General features: G+C 49.0%; 1 protein-coding gene and 1 pseudogene across 2 annotated transcripts in view; one reads left to right on the top strand and one right to left on the bottom strand.

The window, feature by feature from the left end:
* KCNN3 (potassium calcium-activated channel subfamily N member 3) overlaps window positions 1–16727 on the bottom strand; it is a 173951-nt gene that overhangs the window by 128191 nt on the left and 29033 nt on the right. The gene's annotated exons all lie outside the window — the stretch shown is intronic.
* LOC133088140 (bolA-like protein 3) lies at window positions 10845–11483 on the top strand (annotated as a pseudogene).

Raw genomic sequence — 16727 nt, 5'->3', positions numbered from 1 at the left:
CGTTTTGTGCATTCGACTTGGGAAATAATTGATTTAGAAATCTTTTCAGTTTAATAAGGTCAACTTTTCCTTCAATTTCATGGAGAGGCTCCAAAACTGATTGACATTCAGCATCAGCTTAATACTGTGGCTCTGTAAGGGTTGTCCTAATTAGACACTCTTGCTAATTAACGCTATGCAAATTAAAACCAGCCCCTTATCCACTGGCCAGGAAGACTGCATTCGTGGTTGCTGGTCTCTGCGGAGACGGAGCTTCTTTCCTCAACCTGGTGCTTTCATACCAGCGCCAAGCCCCTGCCTTCCTCCTTCCTCTGCTCTCATCCTGCCTCTTTCTCATAATCTCTCATTCTCGTCCACTCTCCACACCTTTCACCCTCATGCTCATCTCTTAGCTCAGGCTCGCGGTCCCAGGTTGAGCTGCCTGATTTAAGTACACCCCTGGCTCTTCCTGGCATTCTCAGAGTGGCTGCCCAGCCTGGTTCCTACCAGAAGGCAGCTACCAGAATCCTATTTTGGTCACTCATGGTCCAGAGTGGAATCACTCAGACCCTCTGCGTCCTTGGATGTCCAACTTGCAAACAGGGGAAACAGGCAAAGCTATCACGATGGGGTGGGAGGGTGGACCCTGGGGGCTTTAAAGGGCACCTGGACCTCTGACAGGCCTGAGGAGGGAGAAGTTCCAAGAAGCCAGGGTGCTTCATAACTAAGAGGTCTCCGGAGCTGGGCCCTGGGCTTGCCATCAGAGGGCCCAGAGGGTCTGGGCCTCTTCCACGGTAAATGCCTGGCTTTGGACAAGCTGCTTCACTCTTCTAGGCCTCAGTACCCCCAGTACAATGAGACTCTTGGACCAAATAGTCCCTGAAGCCTAATGGCCGATGGCACTGGGCACACACTGGCCATGACACATACACAGGTCATAGGGACAGTCCCCATATTTCTTTCTTTTTTCTCCTTTTCTCAGGCATTTCTATACATGATAAAATTGTGAGTGTGAAATAGTCAGCAACAAAGCTCACTCATGCCAACTCCTCCTCAAATAGAACGAGATAGCTAACAAAGAAAATTACCATTGTCTCTTTCTAAACAACATGGGATTTGGAACCAAAAGGCCAGAATTCAAGTCATATCTTTGCTGCTCACTAGCTATGTGACACTGGACCTGTCACTTAACCTCTCTGGGCCTCTGTTTCATTCTCTGCAAGCCAGATCTAATAGGACCAACTCTCACAGGTACTGGAGGATAAAATAAAATAATGCATATGAAAAAACTCATTCTTTTTTCACACACAAAAAAGCTCACATTCTCTTGTAGCCAATCACCCTTTCTCTTGCTGCACAGATGTCAGTGCAGGTAAACTCAGCTGGTTCTCAGTCAGCGGCTGCTGAATGCACCTCCAATATCAGCATTTTAGGGTTGCAACAATTTACAAAGACGCTCCCACAGGCATTTCAGAAAGACAGCTTTGGCGTCCTGCAATGGGCCAAACATTCATTCACTCATCCATTCACACTATAAATATTTATATAGAGCACTTAACTATGCCCAGGCCCTGCGCTGGGTACTTGCAAAATGCCAGGGATTCCCCCACTCCATCCACCCCCAGTCCGCTGAGCCTGAATCCCACCTGGCAGACAAAGGGCAGATGAGTAGGGCCTGGAAGAAATGGGCAGGAAGCCCAGGCTGAGAGAAAAGACCTACAAGTAGCTCCTTGAATGACCAGGACCAGAAGAGGCGACCCTAGAGAGGCAGCTGAACCCGAACAGACCCTACATCCTGAATATGAAGTGAGGAATACAGACTAACCCAAGGCCAAAGGAGCTTCAGAGAGTACCTTCTCCACAAAGATGCTGTTTGCTAAGGATGCAGGCTCTCTGTGCAGACAAGGAGGGCATGAGACCTTCTTCTGCTCAACGCCCACCAGGGCTGAGCATCAGCCTGGGTACTGGAGACCAAGCTCCAGGCACCTTCCACCTTCCTGAGCTCTCTGTGTGGGTGTCTTTACCACGTCCCAGGGGCTGTCTCTCACCGCCAAGATGGAAACCCCAGAAGGGCAGGATTTCAAATTTGTTTGTCCACTTCTACATCCTGGCACCTCAGACATTGTCCGGCACATAGCAGGTCAATAAGTGTCAGTTGAATGCTGAAAATTTGAATGAAGGGAACAAAATTTTGAGATGTGTCAAGCAGGTAGACACTTCCTTCCTGAACTCCCAAATACATTATAACTAAAGGGACATGATAAAAATAACAGCCTACATCTACTGTGCGCTTACCATTGCCAGGCGCTGTTGTAATTGCTTTAGATCCTCGGAACAACCCCATGCGAGGCCCAGGGAGGTTCCGTCACTTGCCCACTATCCCCAAGCAAGGACGAGGTAGAGGTCAGATTCCAACCCAGGCAGAAGTTAGACCCAAAGGTCTGTGCTCTCTCCACCCAGAGAGTCTCATGACACACGGGATGCCTGTCATCGGAACATCGCCTTCCATGCCCAGTCTTCCTGGGCAGGACTAATCTCTCCATCTCACCCCACTCTCTGATGAGGTCCCAGTCATGTCACCATTAAACTCCGGTCACTTAGTAGCATGACAGACAGTGAGCAGCCTGACATCAGGGATGGGTGTCTGCATCGTTGTTGCGAGTGCAGCCCAGACCAGGCCTGGTATGGGGCGGGCAGGCAGGAAATGTTTGTGGAGTGAAGGATGCCAATGGTCTCAAAATGAAACTCATAAAGTCAAGTTGGCCTGGGCCGTTTCTCTGTGGCCCTCCACTTTGTCACTCCCAGAAGGAGATGGAACCTGATGGCTGAGGGACATCATGCAGTTAACACAAGGGCATTCGGGTCTGAGCAGAGGGTGGCCTGGTAATGGTTAGTGAAACCAGCACAACGACCAGGACACCAATTAAGAAGGAATCATCCTCCCCAGGCCTCGGCTCTCCCGCTGTGCGATGCCCCAAGGAGGAAAAAATGGTCATTTGGGAGACCACGCTACCAAAATATCAAGTCAGATGGGTCACCCCTAAGGCCACAAACATAATTCCAATTAAGGAGATGATTTCCTTTACAAGGTCTGAGCAGAGGGGAAATGGCATATCATGAATTCTCTACTGCATGCTTGCTTATAATTTATTTTCCTGCCCCACTTACAACATTGGCAAAGATTCCATGCAATTCAATCAAAATGTTTTATTATATACTTGCCATGTGCCAGGCACTGTGCTAAGTGTAGGAGGTAGGAATACACATGACGAGGTCTTTCTGAAGGCAGTTTGGGGCTTGCTGCTCCTAAAGTAGCCAAGAGCTGGCCTACTAGGACTCTTCCAACATGAAATAAGCACTTAACAAATGTTTGTTGGGTGAATGAATGTGGAAGGGTCAAACTTTTGAGCTATATACCAAGGCAAAATGAAACCAGAGGGGGTTGAGTCTCCTTACCCCATCAGGGAGTATGCAGGTGGGAAGGATGCCCACCAGGCACCAACAGCCCAGGCCATTCTAGAACTGAGGGACCTTGACCCCCACCCCAGAATAATTAAATCAAATCTCTGCAGGTGAGGCCTGGACACTGACATTTAAAAAAATATTTCAGTGATTCAAATGTGCAGGCCAGGGATGAGAACTGCTGCTCTAGGGGCACAAGAAAGAAGTGCAGAAGGCTGGGGCTGACATCATAGCCTTGAGGAGACTCTGTTGAACAGTTAGTCATATGCATAAGCAGTGGAGCTCCTTAGAGTTAAAAGGAAATGTAAAAGCCATCTAGTTAAATGGCTCATGACTCTCCTCTGTAAGATTCCTGGCATATGGTCATTCAGTCTGTGCTTGATTACCTCCAGGGACAGGGAACTCACTTCCTATCAAGGCAGCCTATCTCTATGTTGGAAAGGCTCTGACTTTTTCACAGATCTGGCTTCAGCTCTCTCAGGTGCTTAGCCCCCAGTAAAGCTAAACAAACAAATGCCTCTGTGAAGCCTCACTCTGATTTTGGCACCATATGTGCCTATGCAAAAGTCCTCAATAAGTGAGCCCCTCCCCAAGACAAATACCAATAAAAATATAGACCCCAGGCCTGGAGGCACCCCTGGAGGTCAGCTCATCCCCACCCTTCATTCTACATGAGGACACTGAGGCCCAGTGGGGCTGGCTCGGCCCCTATCAAACACCAGCCTGTGTTGAAGCAAATCTTAGAAGCCGGGTATTGGGTCCCCCAGGCTTATGCTCACGGGGTAGGCATCCCTGCCCGCCCTGTCTCCCCTGTTTCTGAAGATATAACAACTCTAAATTTATCTGTTCTCCAAAAGCCTAGATCCCTATCCTGGAAGTCACCTCCAAACCTCTTACCTAGCCACTTTATTTCCTTCCCCAATAAATAATCTGCTCCTGATTACCTTTCATCCTCCCCTGCTTGTGGAATGTGAGCGCTCTTGGCCAGTCAGCAATTACATCACTCTTGTGGTGTCAAAAAGCCCATACAGCCTTCTCCAGCTTTGATGAATGCACACCTGTCACTATGCATCTCATTCTGAAGGTCCCAGTCCCTGCCATCATCTTGGGAGAAGCACATACTAAAGGTCTCTTGTCCTAGTCGCAACATGCATCCTGGCAACCTGGGGGGTCCTCAATTACAGAGAACCACTTAATCTTTCTTCACCTCCCAGGTGTGGCAGAGCCCTGCCGGAAGGCTGCTCAGTTTGCCATCACCATGATGGGTTCTCCTTGCAAATATCCACTGCTACCCTCACCAAGACCATGGTCCCCATATTTCCTCCAACTTGCAGGAGCCCCCCTTTTTTAATGTTCTAGAATGTTGGAGACAAATAACTGTGCTTTCTGGATGGCTTGCTTTGAAGTTGTTTTCTTTTCTCTTATTAAAACCTATCTGGTCCCCAAACCAATAAAACAGCAGGAAATCACTTTGCTCTGCAGAAGGCTGTGTGTGCACACTGGGTTCCCAGCTAGAACCAAACCAGCCCAGACAGGGCTTGACCCAGGACTGGGGCTCTCTCTCCCCGTCCTGCCCCAGGACATACACCAGACTCCTGGATTCTCCGCAGGAGCTGTGGTCAACCAATTGCAATGAGCTGGATAAATGCATCTTCAGATGGATAGAATCTGAAATAAGAATTCTCACCACCTGACAGCCACAGAGAAGCATGTGTTGGTTTTAAAGACACAAAGCAAGGCCTACAGACTACCCCCACCCTTCATCTCTCAGCCTCATCACCGCCCGCCCCCCGCAGTTCTCTTCCCTCTTTTCACCCTCCAGCCCCTGCCTCGCTCCGCACCAGAGGCTGCTGCGGCGGCAGAAGCAACACCATGATCCCACCTACACCTTCCAACCTCATCAGAGGTTTCCACAGCCCACTTCTCTGCCCACTCCCAGCCTGGTGCCCAGAGGCAAGACCACTTCCATCCCCTCGCAGGGCACAATCAACCCCTGAGCCTGGCAATGTTTGGGCCAAATGAAAATTTTAAGACACCCAGAAATCACATATGGTGAGAAAAACAACCGCCTGGCAGGCTCCACAGACATCTCTGAAGGCTGGAGCTTCCCGGATAAGGAACAGCCCTGTCCTGTGTTTCCCCTGCCACGTTTCCAGGCTTCCCAGAGCAGCAGCCCGAGGACAGCATCACCCTCCTTCCACTTCCACACCCGCACTCTTGCCAGTAAACGTGAGACAGCAAGTCCTCCAACCCAACGCACAGACTCAGCTGGAAGGGGCCTCCTGGGCCGTCTAGTCCAACTCCCCCACTTTGCAGGCAAGGAAATGGGGGCCCAGAGAGGGGCTCTGTCCTAGCCAAGGCCACACAGCAGTAACAGAAAGGGCTAATCTTGCCCTGAGTCTTCTGAGGCCTGGGCCGGTGTTTTTCCCACGTCCCCACTCTGCCTGCCCATCAGTCGCACACTCCTGAAAAGGGCAGCACCCCTGTCTGATTCCTCTCCCACCCCTCTGCAAGTCCTCAGTTCACGTTTGGGGAATGAACGTTTCTTCCATGGCTCTCAAGGGCAAATCAGGAGAAATAATAATCACCTGGTCCAGGTTCTCCATCTTCTTTTTGCCTAAAACTCTAAAAGCTTAAACATAAATAAAGGGAAATGGTCTGGAAAAATAACCAGTTGGCATGGAACAATTGGCATTTCAGAGCTGCATCAGAAGTGGAAATACTGTTTTTCAGAAATTCAGCACAGCCATGAGTTGTTAACTCCTAGCCATTTGGCACAAGCCTTTCGATTGTTTGGATGTGATGGACGATGTTGATAGAAGTGGTGGAGACCAAACACGGCTATTAATAGGCTGAACGTGGCACTTTTATCTCTCTCTCTTTCTCACTCACTAGCTCTCTGGCACCAAACTGTTGCCAACCCGCCTACCTTTGGCTCTGAGGTGCCATCACTTCCAGCAACAGGGCACCACAGGAGCCGTGTCTCCTGCCCATGTCCGAGCAAGTTCATCCTCGAGCCTAAAAGGCCAGGGCTGCCGGCCAACGTGGGCTGCTTGTGTGTGCAGAGCTTCAAGGGAATCACAAGGCCTGAAGCTTCCTTGGGTGCAGTCCCCACCTCGCACAGAGCATGCAGTAGATCATCACAGCTTAGGGGAGTCAGGAAGCTCTCAATTCCCCCATGTATTTCTCTTATCCACCTCCTCCCTGCAAGAATTTGAGGCAACCCCGATCTCAAGGCTGGAGCACATCCACCCTACTTGGCCCAAGTCAGAACTGTTTCAAGGCAGAAGGATCCCCACGGTTCCCTAAAGGATACTGCTTCTGGAAACTCTCTCCAGATTCAAACTCTACAAGGATTTACTGAGTACCTATGACATGTCAGTCTCTGAGCCCACCCGTTTTCATATAGGATCGCACTTAATCCTTACAACAAGGAATTATTGTCCCCACTTGACAAATGAGGAAACTGAGGCACACAGTGATCACACAATTAGCTGAGATCACATGATTAGTAAAGGGAGGAGTCTTCTGATTCCGAGTTCAGGACTGGAGAGGACCCGGGCAAAGGCCCTGTTGGGAAGTGTGCCCTGCACTCTCTGTGGGTATGGTCACTTTGCTGCAGCTCTTCTGAAGCCTGAGCTGCTGGGTCTCTCCCTCTGAGCACCACGTGTTTCCCCAGCCCCGGAGCTCCCAGATCCTGGCCAGCTGTCCTCAACCTGCATTGGCTCAGCCACCAGGGAAGCCATGGCAAAGATCACAGCTGGAATGGTTTGTCTCTAGCACTATTTTTATTTTCCATTAAATGAGAGTAAAAATCCTTTCTTCCTTCCAGAGTTATTGTGAAGACCAAATCATAACTGTGGAAATGCTCAACCACCTAGGGATTCCCAGAAGCCCAAAACAGTCTATGTACATGTTGACCATACATATCCAGGTTTGCTCTGAGGAGACCAGCTTATGTCTGTTGTCTAGCATAATTATTAATATGAGTAGCAATTATTAATATCATACTCTCAAAAGTGTCCCCATTTAGACAGTGAATATGTAGAGTGAATCACACGATCACTCTACATATGTAGCATTTGCTGCCTTAGGGTCTGAGAGAACTGAGGGCCCCTCCCTGCCCTCTGGCCTCCACGTCTCCCAGCTCCCACACCCACCTTGTCCAGTGGGAGGGGTGGTGCTCAGTGCTGCAGACCCTTGGCCAGGGTCCCTGCTACCAGACTTACAGACAGGCATCATTTTGTTAGATCAAAGTAATTATTAGTAGACAGTTTTTAGCAGGGCAGTGTCACAGTGCCTGGATTAACTGCAATTATACGTCACTCTTTTAAGGTTTATTCCATCAATTATGGACAATCTCAGTCACGTGCCTAGCTGCCTTAACCCTTTGTGGCTTGAATTACTCAGCACAGAAGAGGCTGTAACCATGGAGAAGGCTGAATATATTTGCTACTGAATCATTGCCCTGTGGATGTCAGTTTAGAGCCTCCCCGCTTACAAGGCACTTTCTTGAAGTTTCCTATTTGATCTCTGAGAGATAGGGAGAGCCACTCCCATCTCACAGATGGGAAAACTGAGACTTGGAATATTTAAGCAATTACCCAAGGTCACACAGCTAGGAACCCCAATTCTTCAAACACTGTGTTGCCAAAACATTGTTTTCTTTAGCAATCAATGAGTGTGACCTGTACCGGAACCCTTCGGAATGTGACCCTTGGGCTTCAGTAGTCTGACCCGGCCCCAGGGCGAGGCATATGGGTCAGCATCTGAGGGCATCCAGAGGCAGGCCTGCCAAGGAGTCAGTCCAAAGCATCAGATGCTGCATGCTCGCCATGCAGAGTCACCCTGTACCTGGAGCAATTCAAGCGGCCTTACTGTCAGAAAGAAAAAGATAAGAAACTCCAAGAAGGAAATGTCCACACCAGAAAATATACAAACATGGAGACCCAGAACCTTCCTTCTTCCACTGTTCAGCAGGGAGAGTAGCCAGAAGGCACCTCTTGCTAGCGAGGGGATGGCAGGACACCCACAGGCCCCAGACACCTAAGGGTGTCTCAGTGTTGAGATGAGAGAAGCCAGGGGAACACTTCCTTCTACTTCCAGAGCCTTTATTTGGGCTCCTGCCCCATATCTACTATGCCCTGCACCGGTCACAGAACGCTAGTTCAAAGATCTCCGAGATCCCACAGTCCAAAGCCCCATTTTACAGATGGGGGAACTGAGGCACCAAGCAGGAAGTGCCCTGCCTATGACCCAGTTTGCCAGGGCCGAGCTGAGAGGGAGCGGAGGGCCTTCCCCTCTCCTGGGTTCTTGCTGCCCGTGGCTGTGAGCTGCCGCAGGGAACTGGGGGGCCGTCTGCAGTCTCTCGTGGGAAAGTTTGCTGCTTCCTTTCTTCCATCTCTCTCTTTCCTCCGCCCTCATCTCACTCTCCTCACCCACATTTCTTCCCTCTTGCATTATTTCTATTTCCCTGTTTTCCAGAAACAGGGTTTAAGACTGTCAGCTAGAGTTTCTAGGTCTGAATGGAACTCACCGTGCTGGAGCCCCTGGGCTCCCACTGGGTAGTCACCCCAGACTCTAGGCTGCTTTGTGGCAGGGTCTGGGTCCTATTTGTCTCTCTCTCCCCATTACTTCACACAGGACCTGGCACATAGTAGTGGATACTCAATAAGCACTCGAATGAATGAATGAGTGAGTGAATGAATGAAATACCATGCCAAATTCCCAAGGAGAGGAGAATCAAGCAAAATGATTCCATTACAGGTCTCATCATTCAGGTAGTAAATAGCACTTAGAATTGGGGGCGGGGGAGGGGAGTCTGAGTCACCTTTAAATTCCTCATTCCACTGACTAAACAGATACTTATTTGTTTAGAACCCATTGTTTAAGCCTTTAAATATAACAGCTGTGATCAAAGACCTAGGAAAAGAGAAACTGCAGCCAAGCTGTCCCCCGGGGCTCCTCAGCCTGGAGAAGCTCTAGGATCAGAGTGATAACCCTGCAAAGGCGGTGGAACAAATGATGCTTGTGAGGAAAACCTGTCTTTCCAGCCACAGCCGTTTTCAATTCTGCAGAAGTGGCTTGGGGGTCCCTGAGCAGGAAGAGCAAAGCTGGGGCTCCCGGACAGCCACTGCAGCTGATGACTTGCTAAGCTTTTAAAACCCGGGTCAAAGCAAAGGAAAAAGACTGTACAGGCCAAAGGCACTGACATCTCTCCATGCAGATGTCCCTCGCTTCCGGGCGGTGAGTCCAAATCAGCTGCCTCTTGTCACTTGGGGCCAGGTGGACTGGGGGCGTGGGGAAGGGTTAGGCCCAGGGGAATGAATTGCTTCATTGAAGAAACCCAGCTGGGCCCAGGACTGTGAGTTGTGGGGAGCCAGGTGGGCTGGGGCAGGGGTGGGGGGCGCGGGGAGGGCGCGGAGAGAAGGTATTCCTGCAGGGCTGGAAAACGCCAGGCAACTGTGAGCTATGAGGGTCAGAAGTGCACGTTCTTCCTGGAGAACTCACCCCTCTCCCTCCAGCTGCCACCAGCTGCCGAGCAAGGTGGGACAGCCAGAAGACATGGGTCAGGCGGCCAGAGGTAGAGAGACAAGTACAGAAGAAAAGGCATGGGAGCCAAAAACAGAGGTGGTCATGGGTGTGGAGAGTGTCAGAGCTGGGACAGTTCTTGGAGTCTTCTCATCTGACAAACCAGGACACTGAAGCCTAGACCTGGCTGAGGTCAATCAGCTGCTGGGCCAGATCTAGAATCTAGCTCCCTAGACCCCCTACTCCAGTGCTCCTTCTGCCATACCATGTAGACTCCACAGCAGTTAATATAAAACACAAACTGTGCTGAATGGGAGAAAATATTTGTAAATGATATGACCGATAAGGGGTTAACATCCAACATATATAAACAGCTCATGCAACTCAACATCAAAAAACCAAACAAATCGATTAAAAAATGGGCAGAAGGCATCGACAGACGAATGGATAAAGAAGATGTGGTACATATATACAAGGGACTATTACTCAGCCATAAAAAGGAACGAAATCGGGTCATTTGTAGAGATGTGGATGGACCTAGAGACTGTCATACAGAGTGAAGTAAGTCAGAAAGAGAAAACAAATATCGTATATTAACACATATATGTGGAATCTAGAAAAATAGTACAGATGAACTGGTTTGCAGGACAGAAATAGAGACACAGATGTAAAGAACAAACATATGGACACCAAGTGGGGAAAGTGGGGTGCGGGGTGGTGGTGGTGGGATGAATTGGGAGATTGGGATTGACATATATACACTAAATATGTATAAAATAGATAACTAATAAGAACCTGCTGTGTAAAAAATAAATTAATTAAATTAAAAAAAAAAAAATGGGCAGAAGGACAGCAGGCCACATTGGCCGGTCATGGAAGCGTGGAGCCAGGCCGCGGCAGCGCCTCTGCTCAGCGGAACCCACCGCCTTCCTCTTCTCCACTGTGCTCAGCGCATGTTTGCCTCGCAGACTGAGGGGGAGCTCAAAGTGACCCAAATTCTCAAAGAAAAGTTTCCTCGAGCTACAGCTATCAAAGTCACTGACATTTCAGGAGGCTGTGGGGCAATTATGAAATTCAAATTGAATTGGAAGAATTTAAGAAGAGAACAGTCCAACAGCACCAGACGGTAAATCAGGCACTAAAAGAAGAAATCAAAGGTATGCACGGGGCTTCCCTGGTGGCACAGTGGTTGAGAATCCGCCTGCCAATGCAGGGAACACGGGTTCGAGCCCTGGTCTGGGAAGATCCCACATGCCGGGGAGCAACTAAGCCCGTGCGCCACAACTACTGAGCCTGTGCTCTAGAGCCCGTGCTCCACAACGAGAGAAGCCACCGCAATGAGAAGCCCATGCACTGCAACGAAGAGTAGCCCCCGCTCACCACAACTAGAGAAAGACCACACGCAGCAACAAAGACCCAACACAGCCAAATATAAATAAATAAAATAAATAAATTTTTTAAAAAAAGGTATGCATGGATTGCAGATATTTACCTCTGTCCCCAAACACTGACCATGCCCTGGCTGTGTAGATGTTGCTGCTAAAACCTTGGATGAATCTTACTGCCACCATTCTTTCCTAGGCATGTGACAAAAAATTTACCTATTTTATTCATAGACATTTCCATATTGTAATTATAGAAGAATACAGCATCTATTTAGATGTTAATTAAAGGCAACAGAAAACTAAAAAGAAAAAAATGGTCAGAAGAACTGAACAGACATTTTTCCAAAGAGGAAATGCAGATGGCCAACAGGTACATGAAAAGATGCCCAACATCCCTAATCATCAGAGAAATGCAAATCAAAACCTCAATGAGATATCACCTCACACTTGTGAGGATGGCCATCATCAAAAAGTCTACAAATAACAAAGGTCAGCAAGGATATGGAGGAAAGGGAACCGTTGTACACTGTTGGTGGGAATGTAAATTGGTGCAGCCACTGTGAAAAACAGTATGAAGGTTTCTCAAAAAACTAAAAACAGAACTACCATATGACCCAGCAATTCCACTCCTGGGTGTATATCTGAAAAAAACAAAAACACTAATTCGAAAAGATACATGCACCCAATGTTCACCGCAGCATTATTTACAATTGCCAAGATACGGAAGCAACTATCTACCTATCTATATCTATATCTGTATATCTATATCTATATCTATATCTGTATATACACACACACACACAAAGGAATACTACTCAGCCATAAAAAAGAATGAAATTTTGCCATTTGCAGCAACATGGATGGACTTGGAGAGTATTATGCTAAGTGAAATAAGCCAGACAGAGAAAGACAAATACTGTATGATATCACTTATACATGGAATCTAAAAAATATAACAAACTAGTGAATATAACAAAAAAGCAGCAGACTCACAGATGTAGAGAACAAACTAGTGGTTACCAGGGGAGAGAGGGAAGGGGGAGGGGCAATATAGGGGTAGGGGATTAGCAGAGGTAGTAGAGGTACAAACTACTACGTATAAAATAAGTTACAAGGATATATTGTACAAAATGGGGAATATAGCCAATATTTTATAATAACTGTAACTGGAGCATAACCTTTAAAAATTGTGAATCACTATATTGTACACCTGTAACATATAATATTGTACATCAACTATATTTCAATAATAAAAAAATTTTAATTTAAATTTTTTAAAAAGACCTAAATTTTTAAAAACATACAAACTGTGCCACCCCTCTGCCTAAAACCCTTTTGTGGCTCCCCACGGCCTCTAGGATAGAGGTGAACCCCTTAAGCAAGGCACCTGCACGATCTGACCCTTGCCTACCTCTCCAGCCCCATCACACCATAGACTCGAGCCATATTTTGTCTTTATTCACACTCCTCCAAAATGCTCTGCACTTTCATGTCTCTGGGTCTTTGCACATGTTTCCTGGGCCAGGAGTGACCTTCCTCTCTTGGCCTATCGCATTCCTAGTCAACCTAGACCCAAATACGCTCTCACTACTCCCACTGCCCCACCCTCCCGAGCCACCTCCTCTTCTGCTACCTCTGCTGGACATCAGGCCTCTCTGGGAAACAATCTAAGTGCATTAAGTATCTGTTTACTGGGCTGTGAGCTCTTTGAGTGTGGAAACAAGGTCTTTTTCATCCTCCGGTTTCTCCCTGACCCCCAGCACCTAGAAGAGTGCCCAGTATGTGAGAAAAACTCCATTAATGTTTGCAGAATTAATTATCAAATTAAGGAGTGAGTGAACCCCTGGGCAGCACTGATAGCGCCTTGTTTATGTTCCTCATGAAGCTACTTAACCTCCAGAAGGACCAGCAGCACTCAGAATATTCAACCCCCGATTTTCTCTCTGATCTCCCTTCCTCCCCATGTGGGAGGGCAGTGGGGTCTCGCCACAACCAGGAGTCATGTGAGGTGGTATCTCTGCGGGGAAAAGAGCAACTGAGATCCAGAGGCCCTGAGTAACGCCTGCAGCTTATGTGAACACAGGTCACTGAACAGTGATGGCAAAGCAGCCAGACTGGTTACCGAGTTCACTTTTCCATGAAACGAGCATGTCAACGTGTGGCCACTGCCATCAAGGACTCTGCAATTAGCAGTCCCCTGGCAGCAGGGCGCAGCTGTGCGACACCACCCCACAGCACGGCTCCAAGTCTCTGGGTACCTGCTCTGCAGGGGGAGCAGATCCCAGAGTCCAAAGGAGCAGCGAGTCTCCAGAAGACCCCTCAGGGGCTCTAAGTGATGTGACGTGATAGGCCATTAGCCTTCCAAATTCTATTTTCCCTACACAAAGTAAGAACAGCATATTATACCTGGTTTACATCCCCTGAGCACCACCAACTGGTAGGGAAGGAAGGTGCCCAACTTGGAGAGACGACAGCGGGGACCTGACCTAGGGGCGGGGGTGAGGAGATCCACAAAGTGGACAAACCACGCACAGGTGACCAAGGGCTGGCCTCGGACCACTGGGAGGGTTGGCTGGGCTTGGACCCCAGCCTGGTTCTCACTTGGCAAGGCCGAGGACTCCCTGCCACATGCATGGGGCAGCCCCGGCTGGCAGAGAATCTGAGCCTTTCCAAAGCAGCCCTCGGCCAGCCCCAAGGGCATTTCTGGGGGTTCTGGCCACCAGTGGAAACATTTTGAATAATGGAGCGCAGAGGCAAACACAGACAGGAATAGGTGCCAGGAGCCACATACCAGAGCTGCCTCTAAGAGCTGCAAACATCTCAGAGGACACCCGGGCGGGCAGGCAAGGAGAGAGGCAGGTGGGCAGGGGCCGCCACAAGGCTGAGGAGGGGTACACAGGAAGCCAGGGATTTCTAAGACTCAACCTGAGAACCTGGCAGGAAAGGCACTGGAAATTGTACTTCTCCTTTTGGTCTGTCTATTTGTCTCTTATAATTTATCTAGTACTTCCTGAAAGGTCACTGGGTGGTGATTTCAATACTGTAAAATTTGTAGAGATGCTCTCAAAGAAATGTACAAATTTCACAGGTTTACCCTGGCTTAAAGGGAATGTATTTTATTAAAAGTGTCTATTCTGAGTGCACTTTAGGCACTCAGATGGATAGGATTTGGCGACCGACTGGTTAGTGATCCAAAAGGCCTCGTGCTATTAAAAGATTCACTGTGTTTTTTGCGGGTGGTAAAAAGAAATAGAAATCAAAGGCATTTGCCAAGGTATGGTTTGTGGATGGAGGAGAGAGTGGTGTGTGAGATCACAAAATGCTTTGTTGCCTTCCAGCTCCCCGAAGCAGGAAGCTGGGTAAGAAACACAGATTAAAAGCAGAAGGATGTACGTCCTGCGAAGACTCTCCACCTTCTGAAATCTCACAGGACCCCCTCTCACTTCCCTCTCTCAGCTCCTCATTAGCTAAATTCAATCTTTGTCATTCAAAGGAAAATAAACAGGGAGCAAGCGCCTGAGGGGAGAAAGAGTCCCTATATTGGAACAAAACAGCTTCTACAAGTAAACACCTTTTTCCTCGGCCCCAGTCAGAATTCTCTATTTCTCTCCAAATAGCAGAGCCATTTCCTTCCTGTCAGCCCAGTGACGCACTACTTCCTGTCAGAACAGCTGAGGAATCTAGGGAAATGTGTCTTCCTTCACAGCCTCCACTTCAGGTCTGCCGAGCCTCCAATGGTGCCAAGGAGCAGAGTAGAGGGTATCAAGGAAGGGGCCCCTCCCCAACTCTGTCCCCATGGACACCCTCCCCTGAGCCCAGCCCCACCCCAGATCAGACCACCACATCCAGACTTAGTGTACCACATGTCAGCATCTTGGCCCTCTGTCTCCTAGAGACCTGCGTGGGGACCAGCCCTTCCATCTGCAAAGCCACCAGGAAGAGACTCATGGAGGCCTGGTCATGTGCCATCAACCCCCACTCCTTCCAGCTTCCCTCTCAGACATCCTGGTCTGATCATGAACTCCCTGGAGACTATCAGGAAGACGGAGGCCTGCCCTAGGGCTGCAGCGACAGTTTCTGGTTTAACCTGAGAGGGGGAAAAGAAGGAAGGGCTTTTCTAGTCAAGATGGGCCACAGTCAGCCACTTCAGGGTCAGCACTCAAGGCAAACCCACCATGGAGAAGAAATGAAAACCCTCCTTCTCCCTTCAGATCCCATAATAAATGGCGTGAGAGGCAGGGAACTGAATTAAAAAATAATCACCTCCATTGACTGAGTCTTCCCCACATGTCTGCATGATCTCCTTTAATCCCCCCCAAACTCTATGACGTGGTTCCCAACTTTGCAGCTCAGTATCACCTGGAAAGTTTTTGCAACTCCGGATACCAGGTTGCACCCCAAACCAATGAAATCAGAAGGTAGAAAGCTGGAAATCAGACATTATTAGCACTATTTAAAGATTCCCAGGTGATTCCAAAATGTAGCAAAGTTTGGGAACCACAAAGGTATTATTACTCCCATTTTCTTAATGAGGAAATTGACACTCAAGGAAATTAAGTCACTTGCCTAAAGTCACACAGCTTGTAGGTGATGGAGTCAGGATTCCAGCTCACACCTCTGTGATTCCAGTATGGAGGCCCCCTCACTCCAAACTTCCTACAGAAAGTCTTTCAGATCTACCAGGTACTGCTCTCCCCGCTCCAGAGCATCCCCAGGGCAGGAGCAAGGACACCACGGGCAGGCGGGGCTGGGGAGAGTGGGCTGAGTGTGTGTGAGGGGCCTCTCAGGGAGTAATGGAATTAGTAGGTTCTGCTCCTTCCTCAACCACTTAAATTCTCTCCAGAACAAAGCCCTGGCCTAAGAGGATCCCAAGAGGATGGCCAGGCATGAGGGAAACACAGCAAGAGTGTATGTGTGTGGGTGCGTGAGTACAGGACAGCGGGTGCTAAGCAGGGCACACACAGCCTGGAAAGGGTGGGAGCCCTGGGGAGCCAGCAGGTGAGGGGCTAGTGCTCAGACCCGAGAACCTGGGGTTGATCTGCTTCTTCACCGGCTGTTGGACTTGGGGAAGTTACTTCCCCTCTGAACCTCTGACCCCTCCTCTGTGTGACAGAGGTCCTTTCAGCCCTGTGCGCCAGAGTGCAAAGAATTCTCAGGGCTGCTTTGATGGCGGCCCCACGCTCAGGCCTGAGTGGGTGTGGGTATGTGACCAGCTGAGGCCTCACCCCAGGCAGGCAGAGTCCATACACAGTTCAGGCACCCACAGACACCCCCCGGCTCTCAGGGCTGTGTGGCCAGGCCCGGGAGGTCAGCACAGCTGCTGAACATATGGGAAAGGAGCCCCTGGGGCAGTACCCCACACCTGCCTGT

This window comes from Eubalaena glacialis, chromosome 3 (genome assembly GCF_028564815.1).
Source record: "Eubalaena glacialis isolate mEubGla1 chromosome 3, mEubGla1.1.hap2.+ XY, whole genome shotgun sequence".
Lineage (NCBI taxonomy): Eukaryota > Metazoa > Chordata > Mammalia > Artiodactyla > Balaenidae > Eubalaena > Eubalaena glacialis.
Note: the sequence above shows the minus strand (reverse complement) of the source record. Positions and strands in the feature narration are given on the sequence as shown.